The following is a 19,725-nucleotide window of genomic DNA, read 5'->3' as shown; positions in this document are numbered from 1 at the left end:
AAGCGGCACTGGTACAGGGGGCGTTACGTGTGTTAGCGGCACTGCTACAGGGGGTGTTACGTGTGTAAGCGGCACTGCTACAGGGGTGTTACGTGTGTAAGCGGCACTGGTACAGGCGGCGTTACGTGTGTAAGCGGCACTGGTACAGGGGGCGGTACGTGTGTAAGCGTCACTGGTACAGGGGGCATTACATGTCTAAGCGGCACTGGCACAGAGGGCGTTACGTGTGTAAGCGTCACTGGTACAGGGGGCGTTACGTGTGTAAGCATCACTGCTACAGGTGGCATTTCGTGTGTAAGCATCACTGTTACAGGGGGCGTTAGTGTGTAAGCGTCACTTCTACAGGGGGGCGTTACTTGTGTAAGCGGCACTGGTACAGGGGGCGTTACGTGTGTAAGCAGCACTGCTACAGGGGGCGTTACATGTCAAAGCGGCAATGGTACAGAGGGTGTTACGCGTGTAAGCGTCACTGTTACAGGGGGCGTTACGTGTCTAAGCGGCACTGGTACAGAGGGCGTTATGTGTGTAAGCGTCACTGCTACAGGGGGCATTACATATGTAAGCTTCACTGGTACAGGGGGCGTTACGTGTGTAAGCGTCACTGCTACAGGGGTCGTTACGTGTGTAAGCGGCACTGGTACAGGGGGGGGGGGCGTTACGTGTGTAAGCGGCACTGGCACAGAGGGCGTTACATGTTTAAGCGGCACTGGTACAGAGGGCGTTACGTGTCTAAGCGGCACTGCTACAGGGGCGTTACGTGTGTAAGCATCACTGCTACAGGGGGCGTTAGTGTGTAAGCGTCACTTCTACAGGGGGCGTTACTTGTGTAAGCGGCACTGGTACAGGGGGCGTTAGTGTGTAAGCGGCACTGGCACAGGGGGCGTTACGTGTGTAAGCAGCATTGCTACAGGGGGCGTTACATGTCAAAGCTGCACTGGTACAGAGGGTGTTACGCGTGTAAGCGTCACTGTTACAGGGGGCGTTACGTGTCTAACCGGCACTGGTACAGAGGGCGTTACGTGTGTAAGCGTCACTGCTACAGGGGGCATTACATATGTAAGCTTCACTGGTACAGGGGGCGTTACGTGTGTAAGCGTCACTGCTACAGGGGGCATTACATATGTAAGCGTCACTGGTACAGGGGGGGCGTTACGTGTGTAAGCGGCACTGGCACAGAGGGCGTTACGTGTGTAAGCGGCACTGGTACAGGGGTCGTTACGTGTGTAAGCGTCACTGGTACAGGGGGGGCGTTACGTGTGTAAGCGGCACTGGCACAGAGGGCGTTACGTGTTTAAGCGGCACTGGTACAGAGGGCGTTACGTGTCTAAGCGGCACTGCTACAGAGGGCGTTACGTGTGTAAGCGGCACTGGTACAGAGGGCGTTACGTGTCTAAGTGGCACTGCTATAGGGGCGTTATGTGTGTAAGCATCACTGCTACAGGGGGCGTTAAGTGTGTAAGCGTCACTGGTACAGGGGGGCATTACGTGTGTAAGCGTCAATGGTACAGGGGGGTGTTACGTGTGTAAGTGGCACTGGTGCAGGGGGTGTTACGTGTGTAAGCGTCACTGGTACAGGGAGCGTTACGTGTGTAAGCGTCACCGGTACAGGAGACATTACGTGTGTAAGCGTCACTGCTACATGGGGTGTTACTTGTGTAAGCGTCACTGGTACAGGGGGGCAAGAGATGTGTAAGCGTCACTGGTTCAGGGGGCGTTATATGTGTAAGCGTCTCTGGTACAGGGGACGTTACATGTGTAAGTGTCTCTACTACATGGGGTATTATGTGCGCTGTTCATTTGTAAAGTATGCAAGGGTGCAAATTTATAGTTTGTAGGGGGGCGCCAAACACTGTAGCACCGGCCCTGATTGCACAGCCACTGCACTGCGCAGCACTGTCACCTTTTACATTGATTCAGCGTCCAGACATTACCCTCCGTGATATCACCCACTCTATCCGTTACATTAGCCATCTCGGGGCTTCCAGGCCGGAAGCACAGGTGCTGTGTTGCGGAGTCAGGGCCTGTGGGGATCTGGGCGCGCCTGTGGCGGGAGGCACTTCTGTGACATCACGCACAGAGGAGGCTCCGGGGCGCAGAGAGTATGCGGCGCAGGGAGGGCTATGAAAACGGAGGGAGGGCAGGCGGACTGACAGCAGGTCATAGGACGCTGCAGTAAAAGTGTTTTGTTTTCCCTATCTACAGCGCAGAGACTTGCTGCAGATGCAGTGGCATACCCTCCAGCTGCACCTTTTTGGCAGGTACAGTCCCTTTTTTTTATGGTCTGTACCGATTTCTGGCTCTCCAAGCTTCCATTAAACGTATATGAAAAGGGGCGTGGCCACAGTGCTGTACCCGTGGCCACGCCGTCTTTTTGAATGCGTATCAGTGTTTATGTGTAAAGTGTTGGAAGGTGTGTTGCTGCAGATGCAGGGGGTCTATTTTGGGGTGTGGGGCTGGAGCTGCAGCTCCATCAGCCCCATTACTAATACTGGTCAGTGAAAACACAGCAGCCAAAGGGCAGAGCCTTCCATTGGATGTAACCTGTGTGGGAGGGCGTTTCTCGGCCAATCAGCTGTGGACTGAAGGTGATAAACCTGCTGCTAACCCAATGAGAGCTCCAAGCCATGCCCAGCGTTAGATGTCCAGACACAGAGTCACAGGGCTATTATATAGGAGATTGTATGCAATATTTTCTTGATCACTAAAATTCTACTACTGATTATCATTTTGTGTCTACTTCTAGTCTTTATTGAATTCCCAAGTTCTATCCAAGGCATATTTAAATGCTGTGGGGGGGGGGGGGGGGTGGGGGTATCAGGATGTGATTTGTACCTAGGCCTCAGTCCTGAATTCAAATTACGAGCGAATAAACAGCATTTTCTACTTCTAAACTAATTCCTAAATGCATGACTTACTATTATCCTATACTTTGGCTTTCCACCCATTGTTTTTGGCCACCATTTTGTGTCCAGACTGGCTGCAGGAGGTGAGTGCTCTTGCTGGAAAGGCAGGAAAGGAACAACCTCCGATGAAATGCTGCATCTCCTGGTGTGTGTCTCCCTCAAGTGGCTGTCAGCAAACACATGCAGCCTATACAACCGAGCCCAAGCAAGCTCATTGTGACATCACAGAAAACGCATCATAGCAGAGGCATCCTGGAGGCAGGAACTGTTAGCTGCCTTTTTAAAAATGAAAATCCACTTTCATGGACCTGTTGAAATAATTCATCTGGGTGTCATGGGATGGTTCGGCGCAACCAGAGAACCTTCCGTTGAAGAAGAACGTCACACTGCTTGCTTGCGTGATTGATTGATGGATCCCATAGCATTGTGCAAACTTGAAAAGCACAGAGCCAGGATGGCCGTGGCAGTTGGCTCATGGGTGTCGGAGGTGGAGCACATGCAAATGATTGTGCATCATCCAGCCAGCAAGAGAAGAGAGAAACTCAAGAATCAGGCAGCCCCTGTTTCTATAGGTCCCACCCAGTGGTAACAGATAATCAACTCACACTATAGGCAGACTCAGCGTAGAGTAAAAGGTAACCCCAACACCAGGAAAATAAGTATAAGTGAAGCTACAGTAGATCACTCTTAGTGACAGCCTGTTCAACATATGGAAGATAAACCCCTATAGGTGCAGGGGTTTTAGTTTTTTATATTAGCATATAAGTTCTCTGCAGCTGCAGGGCTGTAACTAGGGTGGGGCGCGTGGTGCTGCTGCAAAGAGGGCCTAATTCATGTTTGTACGCTATGCAAGTGGGATTGTCTAGGCCACAGGTTCTCAAACTCGGTCCTCAGGACCCCACACAGTGCATGTTTTGCAGGTCTCCTCACAGAATCACAAGTGAAATAATTAGCTCCACCTGTGGACCTTTTAAAATGGGTCAGTGAGTAATTAATACACCTGTGCACTTGCTGGGTTAGCTGCAAAACATGCACTGTGTGGGGTCCTGAGGACCGAGTTTGAGAACCCCTGGTCTAGGCTATGGAATTGCTAATGTCAGCAAGTGCTACTGCCACCCAGAAATGAAGAGACGCCCACCATCGCAAACTCATTCGCAACTGATTACACATTTGCAGACTATGCGCAAATGTAAGGAACATTGGAACTAAGGGTTGGTCTATGGTTATGCAGACTGAACACAGCAGTAGCGACTCAGATGCCATGTTTTTGCACGTACGAGCCTGCAGCCATCGGCAGATACACGTCCCATAAAATGGCCATGACACGCCTGCATTTTCCTAACCACTCAGGAAGAGGCTGGAGACGCTGTGAGAAGAGGAGGAGTGGCGAACTGGAAGTGGAAGTGCTCGCAGATCGCACGCGGGTGAGGTCAGAGGTCGGACACGTGTGAGGGGGTGTGCGGAGGTGCCGGAGAGGGGGACTGGATCAGTCCAGATCAGGTACTGGGCACTGGAGGAGGAGTCAGAGCGAGCACCGGTGAGGAGGCCATAGCTGAGCGGGGCACGCAGCCGCTGCTGCTCTCTGTGTAAGTCTGCGAGGGGCTGCCTTTTTGTGTGAGTGAGGGGCTGTAACTTTGAGTGACTGAGGGGCTGTGATTTTTGTGTGTGTAAGGGGCTGAGATTTTGTGTGTGTGTGAGGGGATGAGATTTTGTGTGTGAGGGGCTGAAATTGTGTGTGTGTGTGTGTGTGTGTGTGTGTGTGTGTGTGTGTGTGTGTGTGTGTGTGTGTGTGTGTGTGTGCGCGTGTGTAAGGGGCTGAGATTTTGTGTGTGTGAGGGGCAGATATTTTGTGTGTGTAGGGCTGCCTGTTTTGTTTTTTTTTTTGTGTGAGGGGCTGCATTTTTGTGTGTGTGAGTGTACTAGGTACTGCCCGGTGACGTTGCTGCGGCCGATCCGCAAATTGCTGCAGCCACATCCTGCCTGTGGGGTCAGAGCCTACTGCTGCCTCTGCCAGTAGGAGCTGCTCAAGGGGGCCAGAGTTTGCTGCTGCAGCCATCAGGGGAGCGGACGGAGGGGGCCGGAGGCTGCTGCCGTTGCTGCTGCTGCCATTGGATGAGCCGGGGACTACTGCTGCATAAAAGAGAAGGATCATGGGGTGCGCAAGGATAGATAAGTATAAGCCCAACTTCATTATTGTATAAGTGAGTGTTTTTTGTGTTTTTGTTTTTTATCTCCTGTTCCCTCTGTCCTTCTTTTTTTCCGCTTGTCCTTGTTTATTTTGTATTATCATTTACTGTCTTATTGTTGTATATTGTTTCTCGTCACAGCTAGGCTATAGTACTGTATTGCATTACATAGATTGTTTTTCTTTTTTTCTTCTGAAGGTAACAGGGAGTTAGACCTAACAAACAATATGAGTGGGGCTGTGATTGGGGATCTCACTCAGTGCATGTCTTGCAAGATGTCTGCGCACCTGGAGCAACCGTCCCAATGTGATTACATCTGCACGAGGTGTGTGCGAACGGTTGCCCTGGAATCCCAGACAACTGATCTAGAGCAAACCGTTACGCGGCTGAGGGAGATTCACAATCTCGAGCAAGGCTTAGATAGAACGGTGGAGGAGTTGCGGGAGGGGTCACCGGTAGATGAGGATGACCAGGCAGCTAGCTGGGTCACAGTTAGAAAGAAGCAAAAGAGGGGGAGGCTCGACATCTCTGAACTACCAAACCCAAACAAATTTGCCCAATTGGACTAGGATTCGGTGGATGGTAGTGAGGAAAATGACGGTGCCGGAGGAGACTGTTCCCTCTACAACCAGAGGAGTGGTTCCTCTGGAGCAGTTGGGATAAAAGATAGTGAGGTACCTAGTCAGATTGTGGTGGTAGGGGATTCCATTATCAGGAAGACAGATAGGGCAATTTGCTACCGGGACTGTGATCGCCGTGGTTGTCTCCCGGGTGCTTGGGTGCGGCACATCGTGGACCGGGTAGATAGATTGTTGGGAGGGGCTGGGAATGACCCCGCGATCTTGGTGCATGTTGGCACCAACAACAAAGTTAGTGGAAGGTGGGATGTCCTTAAGAAAGACTTTAGGGACTTAGGTAAGAAACTTAAGGCAAGGACATCTAAGGTAATATTCTCTGAAATATTACCTGTGCCACATGCTAGCCCAGGGAGGCAGAGGGAGATTAGTGAGGTAAATGTGTGGCTTAGGGATTGGTGCAGGAAAGAGGGGTTTGTGTTCCTGGAACACTGAGTGGACTTCTCTGTCAGGCGCCATCTTTGTTGTAGTGAGGGATTGCACCTGAATGATGAGGGGGCAGCGGTGCTTGGGGGAAGGATGGTTAGAAGGTTGGAGGAGATTTTAAACTAGGTGCCTGGGGGGAGGGTTTAGCTACAAACTATGGGTCATGCAGTGAGAATAGTGAGGATGGCAGTAGTGAACGAAAGGGGGGAGGAGTAGGGGGGAGGGAAAGAGCAGCCTGCAAGGGTATTAACATGGATATTAAAAAAAGTTTTACCAAAACATTAACTAATAACAATTACGGGTCATCGTTGCTGCATAAAGAGAATGATGTCCCTAGCACAAGGGGAAATACTTATCTTAATTGTATGTATGTAAACGCTAGAAGCCTTACAGGTAAAAAGGGCGAACTAGAAATCCTTGCAGCATGCAAACAGTATGATATTATAGGCATTACTGAAACTTGATGGGTTGAATCTCATGATTGGACAGTCAATCTAGAGTGTTATACGCTGTTCAGGAGAGACAGATTAAATAAACGGAGTGGAGGGGTATGTCTTTACGAAAAGCCGTTTTTAAAACCTGATATACGGGAAGATATTCAAGAGGGGACTGTAAATACTGTTGAGACGTTAAAGGAATAAAAAAGTTAGTATTGGGGTTATGCTACAGGCCGCCTGTTATTAATGTGTCTGATGAGGAATTGTTACTGAAGCAAATTGAAAGAGCAGCAGGAGTAGGACACATAGTAGTGATGGGAGATCTTAACTATCCAGAGATAAATTGGAAAAACGATTCATATGATACTGCTAGGGGTAATATGTTTTTAAACACATTAAATGATAACTACTTAGTTCAATTAATCGAGGAACCAACTAGGTACAATGCAATCTTAGACCTGGTATTAACAAACAATGGGGAATTGGTATCAAATATTATAGTAGGGGAGCACATCGAAAACAGCGACCACAATATAGTCACATTCAATATCAGTTTTCATAAGCAGTCCTATACTGGCTCAACTAGGACTCTAAACTTTAGCAAAGCCAATTTTAACATAATGAGGGAAGCTTTAAGGGACATTGAATGGGAAATTTTGTTTCAAGGAAAAAATACTACGGAGAAATGGGATGTATTAAAATGACTGCTAGTTAAAAATACTCACAAATTTATTCCCACGAGCAGCAAAAAAAGGAATAAAAATCCCAAAACAATGTGGCTTAACAAAAAGATAAAGGAACTAATGGGCAAGAAAAGGCGAGCATTCAAAAAATACAAATCTGACGGGAATGCAGAGTCATCTTAGCACTATAAGGATTGTAACAAAATATGCAACAAATAAATGAGCGGCTAAAGTAGAAACTGAAAAACTTGTTAGCAAAGGAAAGCAAAGCGAATCCCAAAAATGTATTTAAATATATGAACAGCAAGAGATTAAAGAAGGAGAGTATAGGCCCTTTAAAAGACAAGTTGGGAGTCTTAATCAAATATGATAATGACATAGCGGACAAACGAAATTAGTTTTTTTCAACGGTATTTACAAGAGAGACCAAATGCAGGGACTAACACACAATCTCAACAAAGATAATGTCCCACTGCTAAGTGCTTATTTAAGTGAGGAGGTAGTCTGTGACTGATTAAAAAATGTGAAGATTAATAAGTCACCGGGTCCCGATGGAATTCACCCAAAGGTTCCTATAGAGCTTCACTCTGAACTTGCAAGAACGCTATTTTTGATCTTTAACGATTCAGTTATATCAGGTATGGTTCCCAAAGACTGGAGTATAGCAGAAGTAGTGCCAATATTTAAAAAGGGAAGTAAATCTGAACCGGGTAATTATAGACCAGTTAGTCTTACATCTACTGTATAGTGGGGAAAGTATTGGAAGGTATTCTAAGGGATAGCATTCAGAAGTTCCTTGAAGCCAATAAGGTAATTAAAAGAAATCAACATGGATTTGTGACAGATCATGTCAAACCAACTTACTTGGCTTTTATGAAACAGTAAGTGTGAATCTTGATCAGAGTAAGGAGGTGGATGTAATATTTTTAGACTTTGCCAAAGCTTTCAACACAGTACCACACATGCAACTTATCTATAAGCTACAAGAAATAGGGCTAGGAGCACAATATGCACTTGGGTCAGAAATTGGTTAGATAATAAGGAGCAGCGCGTTGTGGTTAATGGATAATTTTCAAATTGGACTTAAGTGCTAAGTGGTGTGACACAAGGGTCTGTACTTGGACCACTATTGTTCAACATGTTCATTAACGACCTAACAGAAGGTCTAGAGAGCATGGTGTAAATTTTTGCAGACGATACCAAATTGTGTAAGGTTATAAATACAGAGGGGGATGCTGAGTCTCTTCAGACCGACTTAGTTAAACTAGAAGCATGGAGAATGAGCTATAATACAGACAAGTGTAAGGTAATGCACTGTGGTAGCAAGAACAAAAATAACACCTACATACTAAATGGGGTAATATTAGGGGATTCTGTACTGGAAAAAGACTTAGGTGTTCACATACATAGCAAACTAAGCAGCAGTACCCGAAGTAGGATTGCAGCAAAGAAAGTTAATAAGATATTAGCATGCATAAAACAGGGAATTGATACAAGGGACGAGAGTGTTATACTCCCATTATATAAATCACTAGTGAGGCCACATCTTGAATACTGTGTACAATTCTGGGCACCTTACTACAAGAAGGATATCCTGGAGCTAGAAAAGGTTCAGAGGTGGGCGTCCAAACTAAGTAAGGACATGGAGACACTGGAATATGAGGAAAGGCTTACAAGGCTAGGCATGTTTACACTGGAAAAGAGGAGACTAAGAGGGGACATGATCAACATCTACAAATACATAAGGGGGCAATATACAGATCTTGCGCGGGACCTGTTTTTGGTAAGATCAGCACAGAGGACACGTGGACACTCGCTTAGGTTAGAGCAGAGGAGATTCCGCACAAAGCGGCAAAAAGGTTTTTTCACAGTAAGGACAATACATGTTTGGAATTCCCTGCCTGAGAGAGTAGTAATGGTGGACTCAGTCAACACCTTTAAAAATGGGTTAGATAAATTCCTAATGGATAAGGATATCTAGGGTTATGGTGCGTAGTCACGCACTATAGTTATTAAAAAAAAAAGAGGAATAAAACACAACGGCTGACATCAGCATCAGACAAAATGTAGTCCAAAAATAATACTGCACAGGAGACCACAAATAGGTTGAACTCGATGGACAAATTGTCTTTTTTCAACCTTAGATACTATGTTACTTCCCGTTAACACCTCAATTAACTTCCTGTCAATCACTCTATGACTACATCCTCAGTGTGAGTGACATCGCAGTGGCACCTTCACGCATGCACAGTGCAATCACGTCACCAATGCAGTCTAACGATAATCACCATATTGCATGATAATCAGCTATTGCATACAAACATGAGTACAGACACCCTGTGAGTGGAACCAGCTGCCCCCTGCAATGTGTATGCGCCACTACCTAGCACCAGCAGCAATTTATAATAGTAGCGGTGCGCCTGACTCGTTCCGTGCCAGGTGCTCCTCTACTAATATACATTACAGTGGGCAGTACTGCCTGTGTGCTCCACCTTTCCTGAGCAGTCTCCCTCCCAGACGTCATGATATCTCTCCACATTATAGTGCCCTGTACTGAAGAGCTGTTCCATTGGCGTTGGGCAGCAGAAGAGGCAGCCCCTGGGTCCCCTCTCTCAGGGGGTCCCCTGGTCGTAGCTCCCCCAACCCAAATTTAGCTGATGGCTGGTCCAGTGATTGTGACCAGGTTCCATGCCTGTGTCACTGGGCTGGCCAGCAGGGCACAGACATAGAGGGACCAAGATCATCGGGCACAATAACTTTTTTTCTACCCTGTCTGTGCTTCATGTGTGATACATCATGACAACACGCTCACTGAAGAACAGAGTGTGAGGAGCCTGCCACTTCCTCCGTTGCCTTAAGTAGAAGCAAGGAGAAGATCCCAGTAAGTGGTGGTAGGGGGAGAGTTAACATAAACACAGGCTGCTGCTGCAGAGATATAGGGGGGAGAGACTCAGATGTAACACCCTGGGGGTTGGCGGCTATGTCTAAGTGGTTGAGAGAAGTATCACAGGTGTTGAGTGGCTATGTGATGGACCTTTCCCCTGAAATGTTTTTCTCCGTACCTTGTCCTGTAGTACCGTGTTCAGAGAGGTAGGATGGATTGATACAAAACAGGAGTAATACAGCAATACCAACAGGATGTCTTTTTATTGAGCTACAATGAACTCTGGATTGATGATGAGGATTAGTTAATTGGCGTTAAATTTAAATAATCACAAAAAGAAGAATTGGGCCTCAATAAAGAACAAAGAGAAGACAATTGGCTACAGTTCACACCACAAAGGAGCAGTCAATATGCAAAAGACAATTGATTTGAATCACAGAGGAATGGCAGGTTATCATTTGAATCACAGATGAACATGTTAAGTAGAATCACAAATAATAGCATAAGATAATTGGAATTACAGTCTATAATGTGCTGATGAGGAGACATTTAGCAACAGCAAACACTAAATTTCTAGCTTCTAATGGTTCCTCACTGTTACAAGTTGCCCGTGGTGTCTGCTCCTCTCACTAGGCTTGGCAGTGTCTAGTCTCCGGCTGCGGCTTGTCAACACCCGCTCACCCGGCACATGGCTCTCCAGCAGCACCCCACTGCTTACACTTCTGCAGCTCTGCTCTCACCATCCAGCGTCCTGTGGCTGACACTTGTCCTCAGCTCCGGCTCTACTCCGCGATCAGCATGCGTCCAGCACCTCCTGTCTACATACACAGCTCCTCCTTCTTCTTCCCACAAGGCTCTTCTGTTCCCAGGCTGGCCTGCCCAATCAGTAGTCTGCATCCAGACCATGTGATTGGACCAGGGTCCTTGCTCAACCCTTGCTGTGCCAGCACACTCCCCTTCCGCTGCGGGCCTGTGAGTAATTCTTAAAGGAGCATGCCCACCATTACCTGGGTTACCACACAGACTGCTGCAGTGATATGGAAAGGGTGGGGGTGACAGACTGCCGTAGAGACACTTGGGGGGGGGGGGGGGGGGGCTAAATTGCTGTCAAATTACTCATTGCAATATCTGAGTTCTCACACACTGTATGGAAATATTTTGCCTTTAATGAGTTTTTATACTGCTGTAAAACAACAACATACAGTACTTAAAACTATGGTGACAGTCTAGAGCATATTGTTATTTGTGTGTACTGATATATACCCACTGGCAGATTTACAAAGGTAATGTACCTAGTGCACACAGCTTTAGGGATGGGCGTAGGATTAGCATCTACTTTGACAAGAATGTGCACATGTAATGTATCACATACATCCCCAAGGGCTTAAATGCTCTTTGTTTCTCCCCTAATTGCTTTCAGACACGCTGGGAATATCTGTAGTGATATAAGGAGACACTTGGACCTAAGTGCTGTGTACAGCACAGCACAATTACCTATGCTGCTACAATGTCTCAGCTAGGCTGACCATATTATCCCTTTGACCTGGGACATTCATGAATTACACAGGTTCTGTGGCTGGCTGACTACAAGCCTGCACTTCACCTGGTTTTAAGCAGCCACAGAACCTGTGTAATTCATGAGTGTAATGGCGTTTCTATAATGGGTGCAGTGTGTGTGGTGCACACGGGCCCCTGAGTCCAGAGGGGGCCCTCACCGCACACACTGCACCTATTTTTAAAATACTCACCCCTCCGAAGTCCAGCGCTGGCATCCGCAGTGCTGTTAGAACTCTGTGAAAATGGCTCAGCGCCCATTTTCACGGAGTTATGCACATGTGCAGTGGAGAAATCTCAGGGAAAATGGCCACCGCGCCATTTTCCCGGAGATCTGCGCATGCACAGTAGAGTCTGAGCCCTCTAGTGCTCAGACTCTACAGCGCTCTGGGCAGAGAGGAGGGCGCCGGACGCAGGAGGCTGAACACGGGCCTCCTTCTCTCTTAAAACGCCCCTGCATGAGTGTCACAGGTTAAAGGGATAATATGGTCAGCCTATCAAAGCATATTTAGGGAAGCTCTTCCAGATTCCGGATATGCCAATTTTCGGGAGGAGTGGGTGATCTGGGGAGCTTGATCGCGTGATTCGCTGTGTCTCTTTAAATATGTATCGATTTCCTACAAATAGCAAAAGATACTGAAAAGAGGGCCAAGTAAAGAAAGGTGCTGCACCTAAGACGCAAGAGGGGTGGCATCGCAACACATCAGGGATTGGTGGAGGTAACAAACAGAATTGGAGGGGTGGTGTTTTGAAGTGCCAAAGAGAGAACAGGGGAAGGGGGGGGGGGGGGGGGGGGGGGGCTTTGCACGGCCTGCCCAAGGCACATACATGTACAAGTATTGCATTATTCAAAACTTTCCAGCCAGTTTGAAACATTAACACATTTAATAGTTTTCATAGAAACGAACATGTTGAGGCCTAGTGTTTTTTTAGTTTTTCAAGTGTTTTTTATCAATAAAAAATATAGATGACATTTGTTTCTTTCTGTTTTTTTAATTTTTATACAATTGAACATTACTGTATTTCAAATTCACCATTCACAGTTCACAGTTGAAGTGAATCACCTTTATCTTGGACGTGTCTGATTTGGTTTGCTTATGTGCAAGTGCAACCTACTGTAGCTCACCAATGTGTGACTGGATATGAAGTCCTGTACCAGCTCAAACACGGCGGAATCATCCCAAACATTGTGAATCCTATTTGACATTTAGAATTTAGATTTTTATTTTTAATCAGACTTTTAGAAACGATTAGTTGAATCGGTTTCAGCCTCTCGGCAAGCCGCCATTTGCTGGTTTATGCTGGCTGTAAACAGTCTGTAGTACTCCCTGCAGATAATCGGAGTTTCAATGCACTGGCATCTTCGATAGCAGACATAAAATGTTCTCACTAACAAAACGCAGTTATGTACACTGACAGACCTGTCAAACGTCACTATTACTCCTTTCAGACCTCGTAAATAACCCAGTATCGACCCAGAATATTGCTGGGTCAACGCGGTTCGCTGTGCAGTGTGAAAGGGTCACTCCCGATTTCCCGGATCGCCTGACTCGGTATTTCAATCCGGGAATAAAGAAGGGTTATTCTTGGGTTATTACTGGATCAGGTGCAGTGTGAAAGGGTTACCCGGGTCGATGCGACCTGGTACCCGTTCACAGCATAGGGAGAGGCGGTGCAGAGATGATATCAACTCCAGTGCAGCCTTCGCACCCGCACCCTGATGCCGCCGCTGTCCCTGCCCCCGACTGCAACCCGACTTGGCAATATGCCGGGTCGGGCAGCCAGTTCTCAGGGTCCAATGCCAGGTCCCACCTTTAAAGGACCCGTTTCCAATTCCCAGGTGCGACCCGGCATTTGAGATCTGAAAGCGATATAATATATATATATATACATATATAAAAATATATTCATATATATATATATATATATACCACAGGTTTACATCATGCATATGTACATCAGATACACCTACACCCAATTTTGCTTTTGTGTTGATAGGAAATACACAGACGCTATTAGGCTTCAATTAAAAACAGATAATCTAGTATACATAAGGTATAAGTTCTCATGTCCGAAAAAATATAAATGACTTTATATATATATATATATATAGTATATATATATATATATATATATTTGTTGCAATATTTTAAAGAAAAGCACCTATCCTCATCCCGGAAGGATGCGGCTGCAAGGTGATTGACAGCAGCGGCCGTCAGTGGGGGGGGGCATTGATGTGACATGAAGTCACACGCAGCCGTTTCAAGAAAAAAAATGGTGACAGACCACCTGCCAGCGCAGTCAATCTGCGCAGGCAGTGGTTGCCTCAAATGATACATTCACAATTAAATTGAAAACGCATCGCCGGGCAGCACCACACACATGCTGGGTGGCCTTGCCCTGTGCTGGGCGCCCCCCCGTATGTGAGTAGATAGACGCAGATCTTGCTGCGGAACCAAGATCTGCATCCATCTCTGAATAACCCCCATGCGTCATGGTCCATTTCTTGTCACACTGGGGGCTTGTCCAGAGTTTCAGCAGCTGCTAGGCAACTCCTAACCCAGAGATTTTCAACCTTTTATAACTCGCGGCACACTGAACAAGATTTAAATATAGCCAAGGCACATTCAGATATAATGGTGATGCGTGGTGCAGTTGCGTGTCCTAGGATGTCATGTCTCAGCTTCTCCATAGGTAAGGCGTGAGCCACATCTGAGAAAGGCAAAAGAGCCCAACACTGCCTGGACCCCAAATTAGAGCTGGCTCTGCAATCACTAAACCCATTAGTATTGATCGTTCCAGGGCCTCAGTAGCTACAAAACACTGACGGGCCTGGCTGTGCTTCTATGGCGGCACACCTGGAGACTGCTCAGGGCACACTAGTGTGCCACGGTACAGTGGTTGAAAAACAATGTCTTAGCCTCTCCAAGCACAATGTGGATGACAGCATGCTGTCAGGGCCGTTGCAGCTGCAGTCTCCACCGGATGTAAAGGGAACTGTTTGGGTCTTCCTCTCTCCTTCTCACTGAATGTCATGGCGCATAATGCCATCATGCTTGACATTCGTAAGAAGCGCAGCGAGAGTAGCTGCAGTGAGGAATGGAAAGTGAGAAACATGGCGGCTGTGGCATGCCTGGTCTGATTCACTCCATTATGCATCAGCAGGCTGCATGTAAGCTCACAATCACATACCGTACACGATCTCATTTATAAAACGGGTAATAGAAATTACATACAGCCTTATAACATGAATATATGAATACATGTATTTCTTAATATTTATATTAGATAAGTATAGAAGGAAAATACAAATAAAGGGGGTCATTCCTAGTTGATCGCTCGCTAGCAGTTTTTAGCAGCCGTGCAAACGCATTGTTGCCGCCCACCGGGGAGTGTATTTTCGCTTTGCAGAAGTGCGAACGCCTGTGCAGCAGAGCGCCTGTAAAACATTTTGTGCAAAACAAGACCAGCCCTGGACTTACTCTTCGTGTGCGATGATTCTAACGTTGGAGGGTTGGCTTTTGACATCACACACCCGCCCAGCATTCGCCAAGCCACGCCTGCGTTTTCCCTGGCACGCCTGCATTTTTCCAAACACTGCCAGAAAACGGTCAGTTGACACCCAGAAACGCCCCCTTCCTGTCAATCTTCCTGCTTTGTGCCGTGCGACTGAAAGCTTTGCTAGAACCTGTGCAAAACCACAAAGGACTTTGTATCCATACGTCGTGCGTGCGCAGTGTGGTGCATACGCATGCGCAGAAATGCCGATTTTTTGCCTGATCGCTGCGCTGCGAACAACAGCAGCTAGCGATCAACTCGGAATGACCCCCAAATTCCCTTAGTTGCACACTAACATTGAGTTAATTACCACAGACCAAAGTTATCACCTAACTCCTTAGGTGCCAGTAATCCATGTAAGCTTCATACAAAATATGTTATGCAAATCAAAATATAATGCATTTACCCTATGGCATGTGTCACAGACTCAACATTACATTTTCTCTGATATACAAATGTTTCACCAACAATTTGTGACCAGTTATTCTTCGAAGGCATTTATTCATTCTCATCATTCCTCCAATAATTCCCCTCAGTTGTTACCTACAGCTCTCACACCTTTTCCTATACCTGTTATGAGGACGGCTAGTAGGATAGAATACTAACAAGGCACTGCAATAATTTAAATACTTGATCATGATCAAAATGGCTTGGGTATGGATCAAAATGATTTATGCTGTCTAGATATTGATTTGAAATCCAGGCCAAGCCTACTGTAGTTATTTCAGCTATGATGTCTCGTCAGCTTGTACATGACCGACCTAAGGCAAATGTGTGAAGGTAATTTTATCTCCTTCCCCATCGGGAATATGATCTATTTTTTTATTTTTTTTTGTCAGGGCTTCCATGGTGGTCATTGGCTGTGTGAGGTATTTGATGAACCCAATTTTCACAGTTGCAGATACATGTGAATTGAACAGGATCCCTTTAGTACCTGTGATGGTATGTGGTAATGTGGCCGGCCCATACCGACGCCGGGATCCTGGAGACTGACAATGCCACCAGCCACAACACCAGCTAAACCCCAATCCCCTGTGATATGGGTTTGGCATGTTTGTCTACTTATCCGGAATGTCTGGAGGCTCCTGAACTCATTGTAGTGTAGACCAGACTTCCCAGAAGTGTGCGGTCTGAGGACTTCCACCAAATCACATCATAGGGCCCTGCCCTTACTCCTAAATGACACAACCGTGATATGGACCTGTGTGTGTCTGTGGGATCCACACCCACCGCACCTACCACCTCCCTCATCTCCCACCTGGAGTGTCAGCATGTGTGGGGTTTGGTTTTGTAATGTCGACGCATTTTATGTTTTTTCAGTAGCAATTACACATGTTAATGCTAAACTGGTCCCATATTGCGATGAGAAGTCATTGCGTTAACTTGAGCACCCCGAGTCATTTTGAAAGATTGGGTTCTAGGGATGTAGGCATAATGTCGATATTTACAATGTTGACATTCATAATGTCAACAGTTATGATGCTGACATTGTTAAAATGTCTACATTGAACATGTCTGCATGTGCAGAATGTGGGCATGTTCTCAATGTCATCATCTGAAATGTCGACATGCGAAATGTCCACACTCGATGGACCAGCCGACAGATCTGTTGGAGAGCCAACTAACTTGTGTGTCCTTAGTACGCATCGGGAGCTCAGCTTCCTAGCCCTGCCGACCTCTCATGATGTCACATGTGCAGGGGTCCTCCCAACCCCCCATCCCACCGTTCGGTTAAATAAGCAGATTATTTTGCAGGAGTTGTATGCTCACTATGCTGTATATATGAAAGTAAACTTGCATCATCTTGTTTTACTCAGAACTTCCCCTTTACTATTGTGGTAATGATTTGCAAATTATTTGTTTTATTAACCTCTGGAGAATTGCAGTACTTTACATCCTGTTCCAGCTACTTTATAGCATCAGAGTGACTACTGGCAACACTAGAGGGAGGTACACATGGAGAGATCCACTGCTGTGTGAACAACACATGACGGAGTGACAATATTAATAATACCCCTTTCAGACATAGGACCCAGGAGTTTCCCTGCTTCAGAGTCCAGACCCGGGATTTTAACCTCAGAAAAATCCCGGTTGTTTGCTGGGAACCCTTTCACACTAAACCTGAGACCTGGGAAATTCCCAGGTCGACCCCTTTCAGACATGAGCCTGGTCTGCCCTGGCAGCCAAGTCAGACCAGGCTACTTTCATGTCACATGTCTTATACACACACACACTGACGTCACACTCGTACATTTACACACACATCTTACACATACACATGTCACACACATACATGTAATATACACACACATGCCAAATTCATACACACACACACACACACACACACACACACACACACACACACACACTCTCACTCACTCACTCACTCACTCACTCACTCACTCACTCACTCACACAGGCTGCCTCTCTGTTTTTTGGCTGAGCCGGCTGCTTCAACTACTCACAGCAGCATAGACTACAGCAGCCAGCGCACGCCCCCTCTTTACTCCGGCCTCCTCCAGCCAGCCCCGCCAATCAGGTGCGACCTGGGAGCAAATTCCCAGGTTGCACCTTTCAGACTTAAGCCGGGTTGTCTCCCCGGGACTTGAGTCCCGGGAAAAACCCTGGTCAATTGCAGGGTTGGCGACCCGGATCGGTGCCTTTCAGACATACCAAATTCCCGGCTTGATGTGCGTTCATGTGCAAAATCCCGGGAATTTGGAGCATGTCTGAAAGGGGAATTAGAGGTTCTCAAATGCTTATTATACTGGACCAATTCAGGTTCTTATTTCCTAAGGAGAGGAAATAGTTACTTTGTAAAGCATTAAATGTATACAGCATAACAATCTCTGAAGCCCTTAATTTAATTCCTGACATATATAAACAGAGTATATCTAGTTTAACACAGGATAATACTAAAGATGGCATTGCCCCTCACATCCTAGACCCGGAATGTATCGCATTCCAGAGCTTGGTGCATATGCAGTAAGCATACCTCCCAACATTTGGGCATCGGACGGAGGGACATTTTCACGCACGCGTAGCATGCACGCCCAAAAAGGGAGAGTGGCCTATCAGAAAGGGGCGTGGCTTCACAGGAGGGCCCACGCTCACGAGCCACGCCCCCGTTTTCGTCACTGAGGGGGCATGCCTAGCGCTCTGGGGCAGATTTATTAAGCTCGGTGAAGTGATAAATTGGAAGGTGATAAAGGATCAGCCAGTCAGCTCCTGTCATTTTTCAAACCCAGCCTGTAACATGGAAGTTAGGATCTGATTGGCTGGCCCTTTATCACCTACCACTTTATCACTTCACCGAGCTTAATAAATCTGCCCCTCTGTGAGCTGCTGGCATGCCCCCCTCCCTCTGTCACCTGTAAATATATTCACCACTCTTCTGCTTAGCCTCCCAACTTCCACCCCCCCCCCTTCCCTCCCCACCGTGGGACCAGTGCCAGATTAAGGTCCACATGGGCCTGGAGCTGAAAATGATGAAAGACCTATTGTGTGCCACTGCAGGGGGTGTGATCTATATAGGGTGTGTGGCCTGTGCTTTGGGTATCTCCATAATTCTATTAGTGTCATCCAGTATACCTAGCCACTGCAGTAAGTTAATTAAATTAATAATGCAGAGAACATCACAGTGACCACCATATAATACAGAGAGCATCGCAGTGACTGCTACATAATACGGAGAGCATTGCAGTGAATGCCATATAATACAGAGCAAATTACATTGACTGCTAGATAATACAAAGAGTATTACAGTAAAATTCATATTATACAGAGAGCATCCGTGGCTGCCAAATAAAAGAGAAAACATGGTAGTTTCCGTCATATCCATGTGACCTCCATACAATACAAAGAACATTGTAATGAGTCCCATTTAAAATAGAGAACTCCAACAAACCACCATAAAATACAGAAGCCATCACAGCCACACACCATGACCCGTGTAATGCAATTAATTGTACAGCAAGTATATCTACGGTATATATCTATAATCAGTATTTAATGGAATTCACACTTTGCAGCATTGGGCGCTGGTAGTAGCTCTGATTAGGGACCTCACTGGAAGAATGCCTGGAGAGCATTTCCCTTCCCATTTCCCTTCTCTCTTCTTTACTCCTGCCACTGTCCTCCTGGCTCCCACAGCCCATGGTTCAACATAGACACATTGAGTCTGTGGCTGCACTGTAGTGAAGCAGTGCTAAGGCAGGAACAACTGCAGTCCACGGCACCACCGAGGAGTGATGATTATTGATCATCATCACCCTACATTCATCACGACGGGATGTAGTTATGTGACCTGCAGTCAGGAGATCACCGGTCACAACACCTCCCCCTATACCCCACCCCCGTAGAGTCCTGACAGTCGGCATGCCGACTAGCAGGGACTATTCACACTTGTGGGTGTCCACGACACCCATAGAGTGGGAATAGAACCTGTGGCAAGCGCAGC

The 19,725-nt window shown here is 46.7% G+C and overlaps 1 long non-coding RNA gene across 1 annotated transcript in view; it reads right to left on the bottom strand.

Annotated features, from left to right (window-relative positions):
* The window catches only part of LOC134943754 (uncharacterized), a 64,555-nt gene extending 61,505 nt beyond the window's left edge, over positions 1-3,050 (bottom strand). The window contains exon 1 of the long non-coding RNA XR_010181724.1: positions 2,916-3,050. This is a non-coding gene — a long non-coding RNA (uncharacterized LOC134943754). The remainder of the gene's footprint in view (positions 1-2,915) is intronic.
* Between the last annotated feature and the right edge of the window lie 16,675 nt (positions 3,051-19,725).

This window comes from Pseudophryne corroboree, chromosome 7 (genome assembly GCF_028390025.1).
Source record: "Pseudophryne corroboree isolate aPseCor3 chromosome 7, aPseCor3.hap2, whole genome shotgun sequence".
NCBI lineage: Eukaryota > Metazoa > Chordata > Amphibia > Anura > Myobatrachidae > Pseudophryne > Pseudophryne corroboree.
This window is presented reverse-complemented; position numbering and strand designations above follow the sequence as displayed.